Source organism: Thermobia domestica, chromosome 1 (genome assembly GCF_964235325.1).
Source record: "Thermobia domestica chromosome 1, izTheDome1.hap1.1, whole genome shotgun sequence".
NCBI lineage: Eukaryota > Metazoa > Arthropoda > Insecta > Zygentoma > Lepismatidae > Thermobia > Thermobia domestica.
Genome location: NC_137454.1, coordinates 378674833 through 378687547, shown reverse-complemented (window position 1 = coordinate 378687547; position 12715 = coordinate 378674833). Strand labels below are relative to the sequence as shown.

General features: G+C 36.8%; 1 protein-coding gene across 2 annotated transcripts in view; it reads left to right on the top strand.

Moving 5' to 3' along the window:
- Positions 1–8914: 8914 nt before the first annotated feature.
- Positions 8915–12715, top strand: part of LOC145664546 (uncharacterized) — a 425564-nt gene continuing 421763 nt past the window's right edge. The window contains exon 1 of one of the 2 annotated variants that reach the window (XR_014127464.1): positions 8915–9045. The gene's annotated coding sequence lies outside the window, so the exon portion shown is untranslated. The remainder of the gene's footprint in view (positions 9046–12715) is intronic. The other variant, XM_081731312.1, reaches the window with a different exon arrangement.

Genomic DNA, 12715 nt, shown 5'->3' with positions numbered 1-12715 from the left:
TACGTATATTCAGTAGTATCTATTTGGGTGTAATTTTGAAGGTTCAGTACAATTATCTATGTTTAATTGTCAAATATCGCCTAACAAGAAAGTAAGAGCCGCGGAGTCTCAGTGGTAGAGCGTTCACCTCTGGTGTATGGGGTGCTTGCTTCGATCCCTGATCGCGCCAAGTGAACTTTCTGGTGGACAAAGATCGTGTGCGTGGTGGGTTTTCTCGGTGCTCTCCCGTTTTGTCCCTGTTTCCTCATTCTACCTCTTCGTTCATTTCTAATCATCAACGTCTTCTTTAGCCTAGCCGGCATAAACAAGGTAAAACTTAAAGGAGCTTATGCAGAATCGTTTTGATATATGATTATCGTTATACTAAAGGAATGACTACTGCAGGAAATATTTGTTAGTCGAACTCTTTAGTGTGGCACTAATCACGCGTCATAACAACTTTGCATAAGGCCAAAAGATGTCATTTCATTTCAGACACAAGTGAAAATTTTAATACAAAATCGATAGTCCAAGTACGCGCGCTGGCCTCTGTTTCTTCAGGGTAAGCACTCTTGTTTGTATTTCGTGAAGTCAAGTTCAAGTCGTGAATTTTCGGAGTGGAAGCTGTTCTTCTGGAAGCCTTTTTGTAATATATTTATTACAGGCAGAACCTATGTACTATGGAAAATCAGCTAATGCAAGCTGGAAAGGGGGGAGAGAGATGCACCAGTAAATTCCGTAAAAATGTAATGTAATTTTTTGTAGTGAAGAGTGAATTATATTTATCTGATAAAAGGAAAGAGAAACAATTTAAATCATATAATAAACAGAATAAACAAGCTGTTAATAAGCAACACAGGTCACCCACAGCTGAATAATTAATATGACATATGAAATATCAAATTACATACATATAAAACAAACTCTTTACTTACCATAATTCTCATGTCGTGAGAGAAGACCCCTTTGAACCCTACTTCAGTTCTAAACTTTTGACTTTTTATCGCTCACGAATGATCGCAAACACAGCGTCTTAGAAGGCGACTTGAGCAAGGGTGCCAACCGTTACTATGTTGAGCTATTAAAGTAACCCTGTTTCTACCATAGCTACACAATTTTATCAATATCAACTCAAAAGCTACATCAAATTTGTCATAGATGCGTGTTATGTATGAAGGTATTTTTTAACTCATTTAGATAGCAATACTACTAAGCTAGGAGAGTATAAATCAAATGAAATGACATTTTTTCAGTTTAACGTGCCACCGTTATGCCCGTTAGGCTAACGGAAAGAATGATTAAGGTAGGTGAATGATGATGCAAGTATTGGTGGAATGATAAAGTGGGAGGAAAGCGGAAATACACGAGAGAACCCACGGACACGTTGTTGTCCACCACAAACATACTTCTGCATGGATTGAAAAAGGGACCCTGTTCACCCTATGTATGCTGAGCTTTCTCTACTTTTGTTGAATAATGACAATGAATAATAAAGTTAGTGATATACCGGTAATAGTGATAATCATAATAGTAGCTTTATAAATCTGTAAATGCGCAATATGTAAAATAGGTAGGGATGCGCTCGAGTCGAGACATGTCTCGAATCTCGACTCGACTCGACTCGAATTCGAGTCGAGATTCGAGTCGAGACACACTTTGTAAAATTCGAGACGAGTCGAGACAAACGTATTTCTCGACTCGAATTTTCGACTCGAGACACGAGTCGAGTCGAGACGGCTCTTAAAAATCTCGACTCGACTCGAATGTCTCGAAAATCTTTCTATAATTTTTAATATTATTTTGAAGAAAGTATTCACTCAGAAACAGCCTTGAAACCAATTCCAGCTTTTATTCCTTTAGAAAGGTACAGAACGCATAAAATTAATAGTTAATCTTTAAAGATCAAGATTTAATTTTCAGCTCAATTCAGTTAATTAGAACTAATAGTTAATGTCGTTGTATTTTGTTGTACTGTAAATATAATGATAATAATAATAATAATTGATTATCTAGTTTGTATAAAACTATTATCCGTAGTCTAAATCTAGTTTGTATAAAACTATTGCGATAGAGTGAACTTCATAAATTCTCTGAATGAGCAGTTGGTAGTCTATAGTAATTTAGCATAGTTATAATTATTGTGTTTTCGTTCCCATGAACGCAATAGGGTTACGTAACTTCTGGATTGTTCGCTTGCCCAACTATTCTCAGGCTTTAATATGTTGCAGCATATCACGAGCTACGGATAATATATAATGTAACATTTGTTGTACATCAAATATTATGATACGAGACTATTTTACATAGTAGGCCTATATCTTATCTAATATAAATAAAATAAAGTGTTTGTTTGTGTGTTTGTCTGTCTGTCTGTGCGACCTGGGGACCAGACGAGTGGACCGAGAGTTCCCAAAATTTGGTCACGGGTACCTTAGTCCAGGCCCCAGATCAAGACGAAGCGTTTTTTTAAATTTCGAACCAGGGGGGGTCTCGGGGGGACGTTTACTGGGACCGACCTGGGGACCAGACAAGTTGACCGAGAGTTACCAAATTTTGGTCACGGATACCTTGGTCCAGGTCCCAGTCTAAGGCGAAGCGTTTTTGTCAAAATTGGAACCAGGGGGTCTCAGGGGGGCGTTTAGCGAGACATGTAGTAAAAGTAATCCAAATTGATCGACATTAGTGTCAAATCCATAGTTTTCACGGTCGCTGAGATCAATGGTGACACTTCCATCAGCGATGACTTGCAAATTCAGCTACTACTGTATGCGGGCCGGGTGTCAGCGGGTTAGGAATACCGAGACATGTATAAATAGCCCATATTGATTGATACTAGTGTCAAATCCTTAGTTTTCGCGGTCACTGAAATGAATGGTGATACTTCCACAGGTGTTGACTTCCAAATACAGCCCCCATGCGAAGAATGGGTATATTAAGCTAGTATTACAATAAATGGACTGCTTGGATGCAAGAACTAGTACAGATAAGTACCATCCACTTCTATGAATAGGTATTTTTTAAAAGGATGTTTGTAAACACTAAGTTATAAAACAATGAACTACATACAATAGTTATGGTTTTGGTTCCCAACATAAAAGAAATATGGATTGTTCATGAGATATTGAACTTCAACTTTCACTCCTGGAAAATTTCAATTTTGGAGTTAGGCCACTTGGCATCAAAGCAGTTCACTGTAAGATAAATACATTCCGCACATTAGTAACATAGTTGTTCAGGGGCCTTCGATTTCCATCCTCTCAAATGAAAGCTGAATGATTGCTTGATACATGCTGACTATATAGGAGAAATAGTGTATTAAGTTTTCGAGCTTTGGCGCGTATCCGTATTTATACTCTGATATAACTTTAAGTTCACACTCAAATCGAGCTAATTGTTTAATGCATTTCGAAAGCTTTTGTTTTTATGCAGCTCATTAAGGAAAATCTATTTCATAATCGTAACATTTATGTACTAAGAAACTATGAACGTAAAGTGGACTCGACCTAGCCCCGTGGCCGCTGTGACTCAGTGGCACAGCTCTCACCCTTGGTGTGTGAGGACTCTGATTCTGTGTGTGTGTGTGAACTCCGCGGCTAGTGTATGCGTACAGAGTCGGAAGCGGTATGTATTGTTTATACTACTTACAACGTTACCCCCCACATAAAATATAAATTCACCCTTTCTCCCTTCTCTTTTTCGAATACAATGAACCGACTCTTTTGCTGAAGAACGATGCTAAAAGAAAATTGAAACATCTGTGTCTAAACTTTCTTTGAAGCGCAGTCTTTTGTATTTGTAAGGTTTTGCGAGTGTTTTCGAGATAGCCAAATTTTTACCATGGACTCCTGCTGCGAACTGACCGTGAGTAAACACCCGATCTCGCTGTGCTCAATTTCTCTCGCACACGTGAAATGGGTTTGTTATTTCCAAAACAAATAGGAAGTTACCTTGTGCTTTTGCATTTCTGCACGCACACAGGTACCATTGTTGTTTTAATGATCAGAAGAAATATCAAAACCATCCGATATAGGGCCTATATGATACAAAACAGCTAACAGAGGGAGGCAAAGATAAAAGTAGGCCTATACCAAGTTTTCCGCGTGGTACCATTATGGAGAATAAATATTTGATAAAGTCACGTAGATGCGCTTAAACCTATTCCATCTGTCCTTATAATTTTTCTGGTCTCATCAATTTCTCAGGAGAATACGTACAACATATGTCCAAATTCCATATATATTCTTTCTAAACTAATGAGTAAACTCATTAAGAACACCAACTGATATCAATAAACAGGAAAGAAAACAATACTTTATACTTCTATCATTTGGTACACATCTCTATGAAGCACAGCTTGTTTCTTTTTGAAATAGCTCCTTCGTGTCACAGCTGTGGTTAGTTTTGTTTTGTGTTAGGATGAAAGAGAGAAATGCAACATTTGCTTCGAGGTGAAGTTATATATATTATTAAGATGAGCGGTGATAAGCGAGGTTTAACAAAGAGTGCCTTTCGGATGCACAATTTAACGGGTAGTTGCAGTCCGTGTTGAGAATCGAACGAAAGCTATGTAAGACATGTTAATATTGAGCTCTTTTGTGGTAAAAGTGAACTTCAGAAACACACAAAAGACTTGAAACATCAAGCTAATGTAAAGCAATTGAAAAATAGCCTACCTATCGCTGCATCTTTTCTGTGGCTAGAAACATGCAGTGTTTAGCAACAAGAATCGTGTTAAGGACTTTTTTTTTCGAACATAACATTCCCTTCCACACCATAAAAGACAATATAATGTTTGTTAAAAGAAAGTGCACATAATATTTTTAAATTTTGTTTGTGATCCTATCATGCATAATTATAAATAATGCCTTTCATACTACGAGAATGAGTTCAACTATACGTCATGGCCCTTCTAAAGCGGGGCCGCGGTGGCTCAGTGGTAGATCGTTCACCTCTGGTGCTTGGGGACCCTGGTTCGATCCCAGCTCGTACCAAGTGAACTTTGTGGTGGACAAACACCGTGTGCGTGGGTTTCCTCGGGGTTCTTCCGTTCCTCCCACTTTCTTCATTCCACGATTTCACTAATTTCTCATCATCACCCCTCTCCTTTAGCCTAACCGGAATAACCGTGGGACGTAAAACTCAAAGATTTCACTTCATTTTTTCCCTCGAAAGCGATACCTTTCAAAATTATTTATTGTTAGATATTGTAAATTTACGGTATCTATTTTAGTGGACGGGAAATTTTGCATCTAATCGGATAATTTCATGGCTTCTAACAGGAATTCGCAGTTACGAAATTTGCATCACTGTCTTTTGAAAGGATGCCTAGAAAAATTACTACTAGAAAATAACTGAAAACAGAAAATGGATTTGATAGCCAAATTCACGTCATCTTGGTGCGTCATCATTTTTCTTTAAATATTTGTATTTAGTATTAGATTAGAGTTTAGTGTCCCTTTCAGCATCAAGGCTATATGAGACGTGAACTTACAAATTAACATGGGTTCAGAACCATAGGAGTTCCCATCGGAAATCGAACCTAGGTCTCCCGCACCAAAGACGCGTACGCTAATCATATGGACAAGGGTGTTCGATATTTATTAATGTGTACATAAAGTTGTGAAATTGCGCTTGTATAATGGAATGCAATTCCTTCTACTGACATAAACCTTCACAATACTTAGCTGGACAAAGTATCTTTAAAAAGAAAATGTCACTCTTTATGTTTCAGTTCCTGGTTCGACTGAAGGATGGAACAAATTGCAATGAGCGTTTTTGGATCCTACTTTGTGTAGTTGATTCATCATAAACTTGGTATTTGATACGGATATGAACTATTACACTTATTTGGTGTTTATTTCTAAATAATAAGTCCTAATACAATTTCATAAAGTTGTAATTCTTCTTTAGTTTGTATCACTTTACACAATCACAAATCCAAAAGGTGTGTTGTATCGTTGCAGTACCAGTTTTTCACGTTTTTCAAAATTTTCCAAAACCCAAAGAATAATCTTTAATTTCTGATATTTTAGTCGTCACAAATTACAATTTTATAATGTAGTCAATGTTTATAATTACTGGTCAGTTGGGCGTTTAAACTAATGACATCATAATAAAGTCAAAACCCTAATTTTGTGTTGAATTGATTCTGATTTTAACGTCCCGTTCAGCAGCGAGGCTATGTGAGACGTGGACCTACTGATTAACGTGGAATCCGAACCTCATGAACTCCCACCGGGAATCAAGCCCAGGTTTCCCACGCCAAAGGCAAGTATGCTAACCGTTAGCCACGAAGGAGCTCCACCATAATTTTAGTGGGCGATAAGAAATATCTCGCCAGTGCTTTTACAATAAATAAAATTTTATAAGTATTAAAGAATAGTGGTAAGAGATTTTATAATAGCTCTTTTATTTATGAGATATGAGTATTTTGAAAAAAAAAAACAACAACTAAAGAATAGGTTGGCGGAACCACAAAAGACTCGTAAAATAAACTTTCTTATAAATACATACGCACCTTACTCACCTTTTATAATTGCTATGCTTACGTTCTCCATAAAAACAGAAATTCTCTTTTAGTGATACTTTACACAAGATCATGAAGTGGGTTCAAATTTAATTAAAGGCAAAATACAATACAATAATCCACAAATATTGCCTCAAGTGAGTTTAAAGATTTCTAAACACTAGTGCGAAGCCGGGCTCTGCCGTTGCGATCGATTTACAGGTCTTGAGACGAAAGTAAGAAGGGTCTTACGCACACAGTAAGTAAAAACAATTAATATGCCTGTAACTTTCCCCCAAATGGGTGTATCTTAAAACTAACCTCACCATTATTTTTCTAATTAAATTCTAGCCCGAAATTATGTATCATATTACCCCATTCCCATTTTGAAAACTTGACCTTAATTCAAAATGGCGGATTTCAACATGGCTGCCATCAAGGTCATATCTACCATACGACTTCCCCCCAGGACTTATATGTATCCACATGGTTTTTCTTCACTTTTCTTCATTAACGCTCCGTTTACAAAGGGTAGTAAGGGACTTCTGTGGTAATCTCTAATAACCACATCACAACTCTTAAAAGTTATTAAAAAAAAATAGAAAACATGCACTATGGCAAAAATTTGTCATCACAAGTAATGATGCATACATGCCTTCTATCAGCAAAAAAAGTGTCATTGAAATTGGAGCCGGACATTTGAGTGATGTCCCTTGTGGGATGTGATTGAACGTGACGTCAGAACACATCGCCCCCCTTCCCGGAATTTACGGGAATTAGGTGACTGAGTGAGGACATGTGGTGCCAGCTCTCTCCAGCGACCTATCAAGGATCATTGCGTGTATGCCAAGACGTGTCGCCGTTTTTATACATGCAAAAAGTCGACATACTGACAATTAGGTAGGTAGTCATGATCGTCTGGCTGATGTGTGCGTATATTTTAACTCGTACATTTTGTCTCGACTCGAATTTCGAGACGTCTCGACTCGAATTCGAGTCGAGTCGAGACAGAGACTGTCGAGTCGAGACACGAGTCGAGACAGAAACATATTTTCGAGTCGAGACACGAGTCGAGACAACATTTTCTCGAGACGAGTCGAGACAGGCTTAAATCTCGACTCGACTCGACTCGAATGCATCCCTAAAAATAGGTCAAAAAGGCCATAATTATACAGTACAATAACTCTGCGCTCCCAGTTTTATCAGGTGAATAATGAGATTGGAGCCTTAATATAAAACCCTAACTGATGGCATTGTGTTTTATTAATCGCTTGCAGTATGAACAACTTCACAACTGTATCTAAAACTTTATTAGTAAATAATAAATAAATAAAAATATTAATGTATTTGCAAAAGATTTCAAATAAAAAATACTTTAAAAACATTATAATTAAATTGTTAATTTATTATTTATTTCTACGTATTTCTGGGCATTATCAACAACTAAGGCCTTAAGTCCGCCACCTATGATGAATCACGTCCCTCGGCAACACACAATCTGAGGAAGGGAAGGGAAAGTATCGACGTGGGACAAATACGTTAGATATTATGTCAACATTTGCCTGGTGTCAATGAGGAAATCACATAAAAAAATTGCACTCAAAATGGTTGGCCTAAAAAGCTTGTTACACCCTTTCGACAGTGTGTTCCCATCGGGAATCGAACCCGGGACCTCTCACACCAAATGCGAGAGCCTTACTGACTACGCTATGCAAATTCCAGAATTACTTATTTAGTAGTTGAATCTCGTACTGACTGGTATCCGAGCGAAAAGTTAGAACTGGTAGGCTATTCTGTAAGTATTTTAACAGATTACATAGCACTGATGAAACTTTCTAATATATTTTATTTGTTTTTGATTTTTAGCGTTTCTTCTCAGCATAGGAGCTATATAAGATATAGATCTACGGTTTAGGGTGAAGCCGAACCACTGCAATGAGTTCAAATTTCAATCCTTTCCCACTGAAAATTGAACCCAAGACCACGTGCACCAAAGGGGCGTGCACTATTAAGGCAAAAAGGAAATCCAAAAGAGCTTTATTACGAGTATTATTACCAGTTATTTCCTCCAAGTCTTTGATTGGCTTGCGCCATAGTTTTAAGTCGTACTTAATTAAAAGTTATAATTGTTTACACTTAATAACACTTAATAATAAAAGACAAAGCACGTTCTTGTTTATCATAATCATTATCCATTTTCAAATAATTAAATGGCAATAATATCGTTTAATTAGAAATTACATCATCACAATATATTACTGACAAATCCGAGTATAAATGCTATTTTGCCTTTAGAACCTGCCTTCAAACATACTACTCTAATAACACAAACTCATTGTAGCTTTTTACTTGAAATATTCTAGCCATAACAGAAACAAGTTTACTTTAATAACTGATCGTGGCAACAGTTGGCTCCCCTGCACGCGAATAGTTGAAGTCACCTGCTACACACGTATATTGCGGTGCTGTGTTTACGTTCATTCGTCAACGATCATGAGTTAAAAGTTTAGGACAGAAATAAGATTGAAAGCGGTTCTGCTGATACAGCATAAGTAATTGTGGTAAGTACAGTGTCTTTATATACATATTCTGATCCTTCATATGTCATATTGATTATTCAGCAGAGGTCACCATGATTTCAATTTGTCTAAACGAGGTGGAAACTAAACAAGAAAGTAAATAAAACACCAAGTAGAATAGGCTTTGTTTCGGTAGTGTCATTTTCGAAAGATACAAGTAAAGAAAAAGATATTACAAGACTTGGTAGAGGTGCTAGACTTGCTCTTTACATTGCAACATTTATAACTTTTTCTAACAAACTGATATTTTTTTCTGAAGTGAATTTAAAAGATTTTTTAAAAAAAACTTTATTTATAAAGCTAGTTACTAGGCTTTTGTATTCATTCACTTACAAGATCAAAAAATAAATAAAAAAGGCACCTTCTTCAAGGGCGCCCATGTTGGAATTTCCAAGGAGGGCAAGTATAAGCGACGTTTCAAATATGCTTTCAAATTTTGCTGTAACTAATGTAAAAATTCTATTGGGTTTTCAATATTCCCAAGTACAATTTCCTCTTGGGGGGGTGAGCGCCCCACCTTGCCCTCCCTGATGGGCGCCCTTCACCTTCTTCACTTCTTATTTCCACCCACTTCATATTATGTTAATAGTACACCAATACATGGGCACCAGTTGGGGCCCCCGCCTCACCCCAACCCTAGGATATGGATATTTATGTTGGTATCTGTCAGAAGAATACACATACATCAATGCCCTCCCCTCCAGCAGAATTTGGTTGGCTTTGAAGTACGTGCAATGCGGACAGTTGCACTGAGCAACAAACATTGGCACATGGTATACAAAAATTGAAAGGAATGTATTATTTAAAATAAATATTTGTAGTTCCAGATAAATTTGCTGGTATTCAGTGCTAGAGCGCTCCCCTCTGATGGTAGAACTCCAGGTTGGATTCCAGGCCAAGTCAGTTTATAGTGAATAATATCGTGTTCGTGGCTTTCCTCAGAATTCTCCCGTTTCTCCCAACAATCATTTTATCACCGTTCACTTTAATTCTCCAACTCTCTTCACATGAAGGTAGTAATCATGGAACTTAAAACTGCAATATTTGATTTATTTCAATCTCAAACTTAATTCCTAACAAACACATGGTAATTTTATACGTTCCCACGACACTACAATTCTTACAATTAATAGTTACTATTACTATTACTAGCTGAAATGCACGTTCTTCGCATGGGAAAAATAGGTTTAGAGAAAATATTTGAATCCCCTTCCCCTTTAAGATTGTATTTCACAGAAAATATAATGGTAAAGAAACAGAAGATATCTACTCTTGGCACATATTTCTGAAACATCCAGAACACGCCCTCTAATCGAATCGAAATCATTGTGGAAACCCAGCTTGAGATAGATTTTAAATATGTTCCAAATGTCATTTCAATCGTGTCAGCAGTATTCGCGACCCAGAAATCTAGGATATCGAAACTAATCTGTTATTGTGACTTTATATATGTTCACTCCTTCCCCCTCTATTTCTGGTGATGCGGCTGGATTTGGACTTAAACGGTATTTGGAGTCACTATTCATTTGAGCTACCCCGAAAACTTTGTATCGCACACTAATATCAGTCTTTTTGATTACTTTTACATGTCACGTCTTCGAACTTCCACGGTTCGATCTCATGTCAATGTCAGTTTGTGGTTGACAGCATCGTATCCGTGGCTTTTCCCGGGCTTTTCCCGACTCCTCTGACACTTTCATTCCACCAATTCTTTCATAACCAACCACTGACATTGATCCATCCATCTCCTTTAACCTACAGGGCATAATAGTTAGTTTAACATTCAAAATTTTATTTCATTAATTTTACCCACAGTTCACACATTGTATTATAGTTTTGGAACCAGTGTTGCTCCGAGACGAGAGATAGAAATGTGTTGGGTCGTAAATTTTGTAGAGGACTCGTCTCATTTCTCAAAATATTTTCTCGTTTCGTTTTGAGAATTGATGCTCAAAATTCACGATCAGATTGTTCTCCTTAATTTCATCTAGACGTTAGAATGTTTCCGCATCATAAGGCCCACAAAGGGTATAATATAACAAAATGTAAACAATATTTATTATTAGATTATATTGGATAATGTCTTGCATATATTTAAACGTTGATAAATGCTCTTCATTCTGTTCGTTACCACCACTTTATCAATTTACAGTTTTTACACTATGAACCATAAAACACTAAAACAGTGTTTCAGATCTAAGACTTGAGGGAACTGGTGTTTCTCGTCTCGTCTCGTCTCGAATTTAAGAATGTTTTGCTCGTCTCGCGGGCAACACTTTTTAAATCTTTTTTAAGCTCTTTTAACGGCAAGTATTCTTAAAGGATAATTGTCAAATAAGCAATACTTTGTGTAAATAGAAGTAATCTGAAAATATAAATAAGTGAGTTGCTTTTCACATTGTGGAACTAGGATGGAATTTCAACAAGGGGATGACAGGAGAACAATAGAAAGAAGTGCAGAAATGTTATTGAACGCTTGCAGGGACATGGGTTTAGAAGTAAATGCAGAGAAAACTAAATACATGGAAATGTGTTGGGATCGTAATACAGCAGCGTTAAAATATTAAATAATTCTTCTGATAAAGTGGATACTTGCAAGTATCTAGGATCAATACTAACAGACTAAAAATCATATCCATCAATAAATTAAGTATCAACTGAAAGCAGGGAACTCGTGTTATTATTCAGTTCAAAATTTTTTGTCGTCGTAATTCTGTCGAGGAACTTGAAGCTTAAAATATATAAAACGATAATCATGCTCCTGTCCTGTATGCTTGCGAAACATAGTCACTTACTTTAAGTGAAGGACACAAACTAAAAGTATTTGAAAACAAGATCATGACACAAATATTCGGTCCCAAGAGGAACGGGAATGGAGAATGGCACAAACTTCACTAGGAGAAACTAAATAAGTTACACTCTTTACCCAACATTGTTAGATTAATCAAATCTAGAAGGCTTAGGTGAGAAAATCATGTAGCGAGAATGAAAGAAAGTACAAGTGCTTTGAAAGTTTTGACTGGAAATCCATTCGGAAAACGTCCATTAGGAAGACCTAGACGCTGATGGGAGGACAATATTAAGATGAACTTCGCAGAAATAGGAATACAATGTAAAATTTCTATTCAATTGGTTAAGAAGTCAGTGGATAGGTTTTATGAACGCGGCATTGAACCTTCGGGTTCTATAGGCCACAGAGTTAGTTATTTTATGGTAAAAAAAATATTTTGTGAAATATAACGGAAACTCACAAGGTTAATGTTTTGTATGTATGCAGATAGATAGAACAGAGTACGACTGACACTGTGCACAGAAAACGTATCCTGGCGATACAACAAGTTGATAGAGAAATGATCCCCATATATTCCTTTAAATTGAAAGCATTTCATTTCTGAATGGAATTAAAAAAGATCATTCGTAGTGATTAGTCTTTGAAAAAGAAATTCGTTGGGTTAACTTCTGACTTTTTAGCCCCTACTCTACGATTACGAATATGTTATTATTCCCCTTGTTTACCTTGATTTTATTATTCCCGTGCGAAGATCATATTGCGTGTCTCTTCATTCCTCTCATTTTCATACCTTCATTCTCACCATCATGATTAGTCCGCTCTGTAGAAAAGTTTGATTAACTAAGTAAACTCATCACCATC